Source organism: Scardinius erythrophthalmus (assembly GCF_964197995.2).
Source record: "Scardinius erythrophthalmus genome assembly, contig: HAP1_SCAFFOLD_294, whole genome shotgun sequence".
Taxonomy (NCBI): Eukaryota; Metazoa; Chordata; class Actinopteri; order Cypriniformes; family Leuciscidae; genus Scardinius; species Scardinius erythrophthalmus.
In genome coordinates, this window is record NW_028296317.1 from 14,560 (window position 1) to 28,192 (window position 13,633).

At 35.5% G+C, this 13,633-nt stretch overlaps 1 long non-coding RNA gene across 2 annotated transcripts; it reads left to right on the plus strand.

The window, feature by feature from the left end:
• The first annotated feature begins 1,393 nt into the window (after positions 1-1,393).
• Positions 1,394-8,365, plus strand: LOC308686457. Of its 2 annotated transcripts, none has more exons than XR_014029594.1 (4): positions 1,394-1,484; positions 2,388-3,014; positions 5,772-5,893; positions 7,642-8,364. It is a non-coding gene; the product is annotated as an uncharacterized lncRNA (long non-coding RNA). The 2 variants fall into 2 exon arrangements; XR_014029595.1 differs by having other exon boundaries at positions 1,396-1,484; positions 5,792-5,893; positions 7,642-8,365.
• Positions 8,366-13,633: the final 5,268 nt, after the last annotated feature.

The window sequence follows — 13,633 nt, forward strand, 5'->3', positions numbered from 1 at the left end:
TCTAGGTTTCCAGCCTCCCCTTTTCCCGTGGTCCGGGGAGCCTTCCGACCTCCCAGCAGTAGATGCCTGGCTCTGACGCAGCGAGGCCACGTGGGACGCTGCTCACGTCCATTTGCAGCGAGCCGTTCGCCGTTATCAGCAGCAGGCAGATCGAAGGAGGCGTGAGGGTCCCAGATACTGACCCGGCCAGTGGGTGTGGCTTTCCACTCGAGATCTTCGTCTCAAGCTCCCATGCAAGAAGCTCTCTCCTCGTTTCATTGGACCATTCAAGATTCTTTGTCAGATAACACCCGTTTCTTTTCGTTTGGCACTCCCTGCTCATTACAAATTCTCACCCACTTTTCATGTGTCCCTTTTCAGACCCGCTGTTGCTCCCAGGAGAGAGAGGAGCCGGGAGGAGGTCGCTGCTGTTCAGACTCCCCCCATTGAAGTGGACGGCGCGGAGGCTTTCCGGGTGCGAGAGATCCTGAACTCCAGACGCCGCGGCGGGGTTTTGCAATATCTCATTGACTGGGAAGGTTACGGTCCCGAAGAACGCTCCTGGGTCAGGTCTCAAGATATCCTGGATCCCACATTAACTGCTGCATTTCACCGGGACCATCCAGACCTACCTGCTCCAAGACCCCGTGTAAGAGGGGGGGGGGGGCTCTGTCACGGAACGCACGACAGCGCCTCCTCCTGGTTTCACTAGGTCCTTCTCTCCTGCTAACTAGGACTGCAATTCACCTCATTATGATTTCCTCCGTTTCACCTGTGCACCCTCAGCTCCCCTTTATCTGGACTGTTCTGTTCTGTTCTCATTTGTGAAGTCTTGTTTTACCAAACCTCTGTCTCAGTTTGTTTCTCTTGCTACTCAGTATTTTGACTTGATCTTGTGTATTTGAACTTGGACTCTGAACTCATTTGTGAACCTTTGCTGCTTGCCTCTGACTACTGCTTGTCTGACTACGATTCTGGATTGCCCCTTATCAACTTTAATAAATATCTGCAAATGGATCCAACCGTCTCTGCCTCTCCATCACACAGTCTTTTCTGATTCCATTGTTTCCTTGGATTTGCTTCTCAGTTCCAAGCAATTTTAAGCTTTTCTTGGTTCATTCCATGTTTTATAGGCAACCTCTATCATGCTAATTCAGATTAGCACAGTTTGTTTTAAATGAATTTGGTTTATTTTAGTTCAGGACTCCATAGTCCAGGTGTAACTAATCCGTACTTAATCTGTGTTACAGAAAGCCATTTTTTAAAACACGATTAACTATTCTAGATTAAGGCCTACTCCTGGCTTAATTTAAACCCTGTCCGGGAAAACCCCCCTAAGAGTTCTGTCCAGGAAATGACCTCCGGAAGTTTATTCCGAAGTACATTAAAAGTAGCTGCACATTTGAAAGGAATTTCCTGTTTTCCAAAAGAAAAGAACATGTATAAAGCTCTGTGCTTCGGCTCAGAAAGTTACTCACATCGAAGGGAAATCAAATTGGTTGCAGGTAGGCCATTTTTCCTTATTTTATGGTGTGATTCAAGAAAAGTACATTTGTCTTTTGTCTTTATTTGTGCCACAGATATTGGCTTGACCATGAAACGTTTTCATGTGTTTTTTTATGCTCACTGAGGTAGACCTCTAACAAGTTAGCATGAGGGTGGTGAAAATTTACATTTGTTTAAACTTACAATTGGACAATTACATTACATGCTATAACTCAAATAATTCAAGCTAAAACAATAAAATGAATAAAGAGAGTTCTGAAAGAAAAGGGAATGTTGGAGGAAGGATGTGGAAGGTCAGTGAAAGCAGCAGAGATAGAGAGAGTGGAAAACCTTTATTCCTAAAAGTGAAACATAGCCAAGACAGTTTCTGGGCTGTGATTATATTTCCTCTCTCTGTCCCTAATCATTTTCCTCTTCACTGTCGTTATTAATATATCAGAGTAGCAATAGCCAATAAAAATGCTGAAAGTGCTGAGACAGTGCACATTTTACTGATATGTGTGCGTTTTAATTTTATTTTGAATAAAATTATAAACGTTGAAACAGACAAGACGAGCCGAAACAAGAGTCAGTCATTAACTATAATAAATAGACAAACACCATCTAACTAAACTAATAACACAAACAGTCGAACTTTTCACATTGTTATTGAAGCCATTGAGTTATCATTTGCAGTCTGAAAAATACAGAAATATACAAACTTTTTCATGCAACTTTAGGTCAGAGAAAAGTTAATTTCTTTATTACAGAAACTATTTTGTACAGGTTTTTTTTTTTTTTTTTTTTTATTAAGAAAAATGATTTTAAGTGCAAATAGGTACTTTTTTTAAAAGTATATTTGTACCCAGAACTATATGATTTCATTTCTGATGCAAATATAATTATATTCTTCTTTGTTAAAGGGCATCTGTCCACCATTTAAAGATATTGTGAACTGGACTACAGACATTTTCACAGACTACAAGAGACATAAGCAGCCAAAAGTATCATCAAACATCCCTAAGAAGATGACGCCGTGGGCAAAATATATTTTAGATGGAACACATGGATTTCTAAAACAATCTCCAGTATTCAGCTCTTTCCAATTGAGCTTACTGTTAATTGGATTTGAGGAGATGATGGAAGTACTAGTTTTTAAATGCCCATGCAAAGATGAGCAGAATACAAATCTAACAGTGTCCATGTTCATTGCACCTGCACTTTTTATTTTAGCTTTAATGAGTCTTGTTTTGAGGCCTTTCAAACGTGGAGGCAGTAGTTGGTGTGCAGGAGCAAATGATACTAAGCAGAACACGACAAATGCTCATCAGAACTGTCCTAAAGCTTTAGCATCTTGTCTGATTCCACCTGTAATGTGGATCTTCATCTTGTTACTTGATGGAGATTATGTTGCTTGTGGCAGGACTGGATGGAAGGGAGATTATGTTTTTGATGCGGAGCTCAACAGGTATTGGTGTAAACCTACAGAAGAGTTCAGGAATGAGACAGAGCTACGAGATTTGACTCAAAAATATGTTTATGATTCTCAGGTAAATATCATGTTCTGTATGAGCTGTTCTTGATATTTGTCTGCCATAATGTATAATTCATTGTTTTTTTTTTGTTTTTTTGCTGTTTTTTTTTTTAATCTACATTTACATTTATTCATTTAGCTGACGCTTTTATCCAAAGCGACTTACAATTGCTATATATGTCAGAGGTCGCACGCCTCTGGAGCAACTAGGGGTTAAGTGTCTTGCTCAGGGACACATTGGTGTCACACAGTGGATTCGAACCCAGGTCTCTCACACCAAAGGCATGTGTCTTATCCATTGCGCCACACCACCCCCTACTTACCAAAAATGTCTACTTACCAAAAATGTCAGAAAGGAAAAGGATAGTTAAGTTCCCTTATGTATTCCTGTGCTCATAAATCATATAATGGGATAGTTCACCCAAAATGAAAATTCGGTAACACTTTACAATAAGGTTCATTAGTAAACATAAGTTAACTACCTTAGTAATCTAAGAATGAACAATACTTCTAGAGCATTAATCAATCTTAGTTAATATTAATTTCAATATTTACTAATACATTTTTAAAATCAAAGGTTGTATTTATTAACATTAGTTAATGCACCATGAACTAACATGAACAAACAACGAACAGCTGGATTTTTATTAACTAACATTAACAAAATTTTATAAATACTGTAACAAATGTATTGGTCATTGTTAGTTCATGTTAGTTAATATATTAACTAATTGTTAGATTTAGATTTTGGTGTATTTGGCCGAGCAGTGGTTTGGGTGGCTCGCCAATGTATTAGATTTCTCCAATACATAAAATAAGTAAGCTTGACCAGAGTTCTTGTGGGGAGAAGAATTTATTGAAGGTTTGTAGTGTAGCAGTCCTTCAGCAGCGATGTTAGCATGTCGCCCTTCAACAATCTTAACCCAATGTTCTGTGTCTGAGACAGAACTTTATACATGAAGACAAAAGGGCTACAAACAAAGGAAAACTGTTAGGACCTCCCACAGGAGATCGATCTAACTTGCTAATCCACTCTGAGCAATGCTGATTCTTTTTATTCATTCACACCAATCAGTTTCTATGGACCATACATCTGAATGGGCCATTCATCTGTATGGGCCATTTGGCACACACCTTTGCAGACACAGAGTGGATTACATCTGATACACAGTCACAATGTAAATGAATCTGATGACTGAAAATACAAAATCTTTCATAATGAACCTTATTTTAAAGTGTAACCAAAAATTCATTATCATTGACTTTCTATCCATCATGTCGTTTCAAACCTCCATGACTTTCGTTCTTCTGTGGAACACAAATTAAAATTAGCCCATGATTTACTCACCATCAAGTCATCCAAGGTGTATATGACATTCTTCTTTCAGACGAATACAATCGGAGGTATATATATAAAAAATGGTCCTGGCTCTTCCAAGCTTTATAATGGCAGTGAATGGTTGTTTCTGTTTTGAAATCCATAAAAGTGCATCCATCATAAAAGTGCTCCACACGGCTCCGGGTGTCATGATTCCTGTCTTGTGTTCCCCTTGTCTTGTGTGGACTTGTTATTTCCTGTTCTGTGCCATGTTTTGTAGTCCTTTGTAGTTTTCTAGTTTATTAGTCTTCCCAGGTGTTTCTAATTAGCCACACCCCCTTGTTATCTTGTTTAGCTTGTTGGTCCCTGTGTATTTATAGCCCTTGTGTTTCACTTGTTACTTTGTCAGTTGTTGTACATGTAAGGGTTGCTTCTAGTCTTGTCATTCTCGTGGTTTTGTTTCTTTATCCCTGAAGTTCTTTATTATTTGTTCTATGTGTTATTTCATTAAAACCTTGCGTTTGTTTAGATCAGTGGTTCTCAACCTCTCCTGCAGGGACCCCCTGACAGGCCATGTTTCTGTTTTAACCCTGAAATGGCACACCTGATTCAATTAATGAGTATAGGAAGAGTAGGAATTAGTCAATTAATCAATTCACTAAATTAATCAATACTCATTAAGCCTTTAATTATTTGAATCAGGTGTGCCATTTCAGGGTTAAAACAGAAACATGGCCTGTCAGGGGGTCCCTGCAGGAGAGGTTGAGAACCACTGGTTTAGATCCTCGTCTTCGCCTGTCTTCCTCAGCACCTTACACCGGGGGGTTAATAAATGCCTTCTGAAGTGAAGCAATGCATTTGTGTAAGAAAACTATTCATATTTAAAACTTTATAAAGGAAAATAACTAGCAAAATAACAAAACATATGTTAAAATAACAAACATAAGGATTCAACTTAAGCCTAAAGTGCAACTTCTGCCAGCAATGCTACGTACTGCTGATATTTACGATACACCATGACGCACTATGCTACTTCTGACGTCATAAGTTGCGCTTTAGTCAGGTAGACTGCACTTTTTTATAAAGTAGACTGTTTGTAGAATTTTACTTCGTAACATGTTAAATATTATTTTATTTTTTTTAAACTCATTGCTTCACTTCAGAAGGAATTATTAACCCCTCGGAGCCGTGTGAAGCACTTTTATGATGGATGGATGCACTTTTATGGACTACAAAACATAAACAGTCATTCACTGCCATTATAAAGCTTGTATGAGCCAGGACATTTTTTTAATATAACTCTAATTGTATTTGTCTGAAAGAAGAATGTCATACACACCTAGGATGACTTGAGGGTGAGTAAATCATGGGCTGATGTTCACTTTTGGGTGAACTATCCCTTTAATGTATTATTTTGATTTTATTTTTTCTTTCTTTCATGATCGGCGTCTTAAGTGCTTTGTCGTTTATCGTAGTGGCTATATATGACAGCTGCATAACTGGTAAATGTGACTGCTGCCCAAGTCGACTGTTACTCTGCTGTGGACGAACAGCAAATATACAGAACGAGGGACAAGGTAGGAGACAATTTCAAGAACAGTGGAGAGAATCAAACACTGTGCTACTTTGATCTTAGCCTGTTACTTAAAGCAATAAGGCACAGATATTATGTTTAACAGAAATGAACAAATATTTTATCCCTTCAGACTTGTTTCTTCCCAGTGAAGAAAAAATAACCCACATGCTGTAACACAAGCAATGCTATAAGAATGTAGGAAAAATAGGTTGTTGAATTATTGATTAAGTCTAAAAAGACTAGTAGTGTGTAGCCTATATGTCTGTGGGTGTTTATGTGTACTTGCTCTGGTTGATTTGATAAATATGTGATTGGTAATTGTAGCATCAAGGCATATGTCAGTGTGGTCCTGGTAAACCATATGTTATGGGGACAAAAGTATTTTGGTTAAACTTTTGGTTAAAAAAAACCCAATTGAACTTTAAAAAAACTTGTATACTACAAGATCATCAAATTATTACTTTTTTAAACTATTGAACAGCCCATTAAGTTATTTGAACTTAAGTCTTCTTTTTAACTCCAATAGTCGTGATTTGGATCTCACGTTTATAAGCTTTCAAAAGTTAAACTTAAAGTTTAATTAAATCACGTAATCAATGGCTTGACTATTTGTGAGTTGAAACCAAGTTTTTTGTCAATTTGAGTTTACTCACATTTTAAGGCAGCAGGTGAACTTTCATTTCTAAGTTTAACCACCTGAAAATGTTTTACAGTGCTTGAACATTAATTAGCATATAAAAGGTAAAAAAGAAGTTCTTCCCCGGTCAGATCTTATGATGCCTGAAGCTCAATCAGATTAAGTTATGGGTCATGTCTTCATTGTGATTGGTTCATCAGGGACCAATCAGTTACCAGGCAGTACACATGATAAACACAACATTTTATGGGTTTAAACCAAAAACCATGTGATGCCCATTTTATTGGACGTAGGGTCTGAAGGGGTCAAAAAATTATTGCACAATTTAGATTTTTGTTTTGTTTTACTGATGTGGTTTACAAATAAATTATCCATATACTTGCTTACTAGTCATAATGTTTTCAAAATCTGTGTACTACATTTAGGGTCCATTTGGACTCGAAGAATCATTCATTTATAAAACAGTAAAACAACTAAAACCATATTTGATCTGATCAGCAACTTTAATGAGTCATTCATATTCATGTTTATAAACACAATTTAGCGCCAAAACTGTGTGCGATATGGGGAAAAGTCTAAATATATTTTATAAAAGTTTTTTTTTTTTTTTTTACATTATATATATTTATAACTTTATAAATATATATATTTCATTCAAGTATTTTTTGACACCTAATAGGGCTTGGCAACCGACGTCAATGTGCTGTGCATTCTGGGACGCAAACAAGAGGGCGCCGCCATTTTGACTAAAACTTCCTCTGTGCGTCAAAAGTGGCCTCACAAAATGGCGTTTTTTTTTTTTTTTTCACCAAGCCCTATGGTACTCCATACATACAGTACCCAAGTCCAAACTGACCTGAACATGAAATGTGTAACTTTTTTTAAAGGTTATATCTTAATAAATTACCTTAATAAAAGTAAATAAAAACTTACATTTCTTTTTAGAAAAGTTATGTAGGCTATCTCTTCTGAGTCAAAAACGACCTGAATGTGTTATGAGGGTTAAACCTAAATTTAAAACTTAAATACAATGAACTGGAAATGGCTGGAAATGATTATGCAATATTTAATGAAATTTTAATATTTACGATTTTCCTATGAATGTCTAATAGGTCCTGCTACACTGGGACAGGACCAGCCAGGACCAGAGAGTTCTACTACAACAGTGCAGCCTGAGTCAAGGAGTTCTCCTACAACGGGACAGCCTGAGTCACGGAGTTCTGCTACAACGGGACAGCCTGAGTCATTGGAAATGAAAGGTCTAGGGAAAAATTAATTAAAATTAATGAAGTATTGCTACTTAAGAAATCATTTACTTGAGTACAAGCAGAAGTACTGGAAAACAATATGACCAAAGTCAAAGTAAAACTACTGAAAAACTACTAAAGTTACTACGTTACAAAGTACTTTAGTATATTTTTCCATTTTTATCCAATGTTAACAATACAAGACATGTTTTGACTAATGAAACATGAAGACAATAAACACGATTGCAATGATCTGTGTTTATCTGTGTTCTTCAAGCCATCACAGGTATTTTCGTAAGAATGACATATCCTGAGTATATAATTTTTGCGTTAAAGGATTCATTCAATTCAGAATAATGATTTACTCACCCCAACATCATCCAAGATATTCATGTATTTCTTTCTTCTGTTGAAAAGGAATTAAGGTTTTTGAGGAAAACATTCAGGGATTTTTCTCCATAATTGTGAACTTCAATGGGGTACAACGGGTCGAAGGTCCAAATTGCAGTTTGAGTGCAGCTTCAAAGAGCTCTACACAATCCCAGCTGAGGAATAAGAGTCTAATCTATGAAACCATCTGTCATTTTATAAAAAAAAAAAAAAAAAAAAAAAAAAATATATATATATATTTCACACGTGCACATTTTTTGAAGAATGTTAAACTCTCTTTTAGGGGGAAAATAACTCATTTTGTGAAATTTGCTCAAGTTTCTGTTTCACTGAAACAGACTGTTCTATGACTTAAAATATTTTTTTTATATATATTTTTATTTCTAGTCTCTATGTTTTCTGTGGTTAAGGATTAGTGCAAGGTCAAACAATAGAGAAAAAACTAAATAAAAATCATTCATAATCAAATTAATTTAGAAATAATGCATGTCCCTTATTTGTCATTGGTAGTATGTAAAAAAAAAATACAAAAAGTTGTGAAAAAGTACTTCGAAAGTAATACATTTAAAGAGATTCACAAATTCATAGATACATAAATTCACCTGTTCATCACATCCTCTTATGCAAATAAAGATTTAGATATCAGAACCTGATATATAATAAAAAATTTTTGCACCCTCAGATTCCAGATTTTCAAATAGTTGTATCTCAGCCACATATTGTCATATCCTAACAAACCATATGGAAAGATTATTTATTCAGTTATCATATGATGTATATACTGTATCTCAATTTAAAAAAATTGACCCATGTGACTGGTTTTGTGGTCCAGGGTCACATATTGGTATTTACAGATTGTGTAAAAGATAGTTGTGATAATCTTTGATTCACCATTTGTCTTTCTCTTTGCTCCAGTGTCATTCTAAACATAAATGACTTTCATTTTTGACTCAACTAAAGAAAATATTTGAAAAGAATATGTAAAGAAAAATAAATTAAAACTTTTCTATTTCTTTTATTGAAAATGATAAATTCTTTAAATTCGTATAAATTATTTTTTGAAGAAAAGGGTGCAAGTTAATATTTTGCATTTGCGTATTTGTAAAAGTCTCTCTTCTAAGGGAAATAATTTACATTTTTCACTTTTTGAAACTTAAATATCTTTTGTGAAATGATTTGCCTGTGTTTCCTTGAAGCAGATATTTCCACATAGTAGCTTCAAACTGTTCCTGGTTCAGCATCCCTGTTGGACATGGAACAACATTCAGATAAACCAAATAGATTTGAGGAAAATGTTTACCGTTAAAGGGATAGTTCACCAACAAATGTAAATTCTGTCATCTCAAGTTCCAAACCTGTATGCCCAAGTCAATGCTGCAGACCAACAGCAGGGACACAGAGTGAGGCAGTTGATGTAGGGGTTGATGCTCCCCACAATATCCCCTCCAACACTGCACATCAGTCTCCGTCACAAGGTGCTCCCTCTCCTCCTCATGAGGAACCCAATGTTTGAAAGAAGGTCATGAACACAGCCAAAAGGATGTTGGTAAGAATACTATTCTACAAATAAGAAGAAGAAAAAAAGATTAAGAAAACATGAAAATGAACTAACTGTTTAAATTTGTATCTACAGAAGCTGGCACACGAGCAATTTCTGAGTGAATCCTACATCTTAAACCCTTTCCCTCTGAAAGGTGCATACTGTAATAATATATGATAAATAAGTGTCATGGCATGATTTTTTTTTTTTTTTTTTTTTTTTACAAATATGTGAACCTTCTGATTGCTGGTGGTAATACATTTATATTCTATTTCTGAGTACCAATAATATTGGGCTTTCTATCTTTTTATATGTATATGTGTCTGTCAGCTATCATTTCATAAAAGAGCAACATTGAAATGACTTATATGGACATGTTTATGTTAATATTCACAAATATTAGTGTGTTTTTCATATAGGGTCAAACAGTTTTCACTTTTTTTTTATTAACCTACTGAATATTTCTCAGGATTTAATTCAGTCGATTCCTGTAGACCCGTAGCTTTTACTACAAAAAAATTCAACTTTTTCACAAACACAAATAATTCATAAAAGTATTTAAATTTAAGAGAGAGTTTATAGTATTTACTGAAATGTTGTTTGAGACATCTAGGGCCCTATTTTAACTATCTGAAATGCAAGTATCAAGCACGAAACGCAAGTAACTTTGTGGGCGGGTCTTGGGCGCTGTTGCTATTATACCGGCAGGATAAATGACTCTTGCGCCTGACACAAATCTAAAAGGGGTTGGTCTGAAGTAGCTTCGTTATTCATAGGTGTGGTTTGGGCATAACGTGAAATAAACCAATCAGAGCGACATCTCACATTCCCTTTAAGAGCAGGCGCACTTGTTCCATGGCAGATTGCTATTATAACGGCAGATTTGCCAGGCGCACGCCAGGAGCGGTTCACAGCCGAGGAGACCGACGTTCTAGTCAGGGCCGTAAAACACAGAGAGGTGACATTGTATGGGGATGGGAGAAACACACCCAAATTAGCTTCGGTTAAACAGGCGTATAATAATTTGGGTAAATGCCTATTTTTTCACATCTTCATGGACACCACAATGATTTTCCTCGTGTGTTAATATTTTTCCTTGAAATAATTCTAAAAATGAAAACTGCTGCGTCTGTGTGTGAGATAAGCAGTGTGCATGCGCGTTGTGCACACGCTACATTGATTATGGCCAAGCATGCACCCTTAAAATAGCATATGAATATCATGCGCAATGCGCCACTGACTTTAGACTAGGTTTTTCCTGGTCAGTGGCGCAATTGTTTTCTAAACCTGCAAAATAGCCTCCTGTTTGCTCTGAACCGCCCCGGCAAGTGTATTTCTTAGTTAACCGACGTGCGTCTGTGGAGGGAAAAGTCCGCTGTGCGCGGGTGCAAAATAGGAATGATACATGCGTCGGTGTACAAAATCATTTGTGCTGGGTGCAAGATAGGGCCCATAGTCTTTGTTCTCCTGTTTTTCATTTTAGCCAACACAAGCTTTGTATGTTAAGCTTATTTTAAATTTAATTTGAATGACACTGATTGTATTTTTTTAAATACTGCAATTGCAAGTGGAAAATGTGTCAAATAAACAAATTTAAGACTTTCATTAAGTCTTAAAACATTTATTAAGACTTTCTACTGGTGTGTTAAGTGTCATTTAATTTTCCCATTCATGTTTCTGTGTTTTAAAATGTTATATTCAGAACATTCATCTCATTAAACATTATTTATGCAATTGTAATTGCAATGTAAATGGGTTTTGATAAATGGTTAGATGGATTTTGTTGATACTGATTTAGTTTAATTAGTATAACAGTCAGCCCTAAAGTGTTTAGTCTTTAAAATGAAAATTATGACATTACTCACCCTCATGTCGTTCCAAACCAGTAAGAATGTCGTCTTCATCTTCGGAACACAAATGAAGATCTTTTTGGTGAAATCCGAAAGCTTTCTGTCCCTCCATTGACACTTTGTTCACTTGTGAGAGATACAGTACCTGATACATTAACTTCTGCAATGCACAGATATTATATTTATCAGAAATGAAAGGGACAATATTTAAGTCTCATGGTAAAAAAAAAAAAAAAAAAAAAACTTTAGATATAATTATTTTACAAACGTTACATACATCTTCATGGCTCTCGTTAAGGAGTCATCTGCTTGATGAGTTGATATAGCTGGGACTTTAACCCAGGTGTATGTTTGTTGAACTTCCATGTTGGGGTTTCATAGTCGATGTTGATGGTTTGAAGGGCGGCTGACTAGACCTCTCTCTCTTCCTGTCCAGATTTAGCCATCGGCATCTACTCTTGTTGCCGACGCAGAGGAGACGGACGTGGACCTACTGGACTCCTTCTCCAATAAATATAGTAAAGTTTCACATTTAAGAGTTTCTGTCATTTTGAAGTTTCAGTTGTTTACCATTGAGTGGTGCAGGAATTATGCATTTTTGTAGGCCAACCTGTAAATTACAGTAGCATCACCTTGGTTCCCTCGACAAAAACCCAATAGGATTTTTCCAATAGGCTTTTGGACTACTTCATAAAATACGTTCTGTGATTCTAACGCATTTTGCTCATCATGGTAATCTTCATAAATGAACACAACTTTTATGAATTTTGAAGCGTAGAAGTCAAAAGCTAAACGTAGGCTATTAACGAACGCATGATCTAACGCAGAGGGTATTGCTGTAATGTATTTGTAAAGGTATGTATTTATATCATACAATAAAACGTGAAAATATATTGAGCTTGCATTCACCACAGACCTTATTTCAAGCATTTAACCAAAAACTCATTCAAAAAACTAAAAACACGTAGGACAGTTGAACAGGACATGCTAAAATGCGAACTTTTTCATCAACTTGATGAAAGAACCCTTGTTGTGAAGACATATGTAGATTTTGAGACTAGAGACTATTTGTATTACTAATTGTTACTTCAGTGAGTTGTTTGTGCATAACGGCAATATGAGGGAAAAAAAATAAGTGTTAAGATCCATATCCGACGAAATATAAAGGTTTTTTTTTTTTTTACTTTCTTTCAGGTTTGTTTTTTAACCTAATTTTGCTGCATGGCAAGAGCAAACAGAAATGTGTCTAAAGTGCTCAGATATAGTTTATTGCTTCAACACAACACTTACATCCTTGAATTTAAGGGTACATAAATGTTGTATATGTGTACAGTATATGTGTCCTCTTCGATAATTTTTGAAACCTACACATTTTGTTGTAAAAAGATTTGCTTGGAACCGTTTGCTTCTAAAAGTGAAAGTGAAAACTTGCTCACTGTATGTTGAGTTTGAATAGGATTATGATGACCAATTGAATAATAAGGGACCAGACCTGTGAGAATGGAGTCAAAATATGCTGTACAACTGAAGGATCTAAGGGTTTTCAATAACAACCTGTGTGTTTTACTTTAAGAAAGCAACCATACATCAGTGTCGTTTTATTTTATTTGTTTTCATATTTAATTTTAATAATCATTTATAATCATTAGTCATTTACATACTGTAGTTGTCATTTGATTTATTATTTATTCATGTTATTATTTTGTTTACACCATTCCTTTTATTGTTATAAGTCATTTATGTAATTTTCTGTTTTTATATTTTATTTTACTTATTTTCTTGCTCTTTCAATACTTGCTATTGTTGTTTAATCTTGTGGTTGTGTGGCTCGAAGGGATATTTGTTTACTCTAGGAGATACCCTTACGAAAAACAAGTTTATACAAGTGTGCTTTATACTTATTTTACTTACATACTTTTAAACTAAAAAGTATACTTTCAGTAGATACTTTCAGTCTACTTTTTGTGTACTACTCAGAAATATACTTAAAATTTCACAGAGGGTTAAGTGTACTTGAATTACTGAATTGTAATTGTACTGACATTGCTTACATTGTTTGAAAATATTGATTTATAAA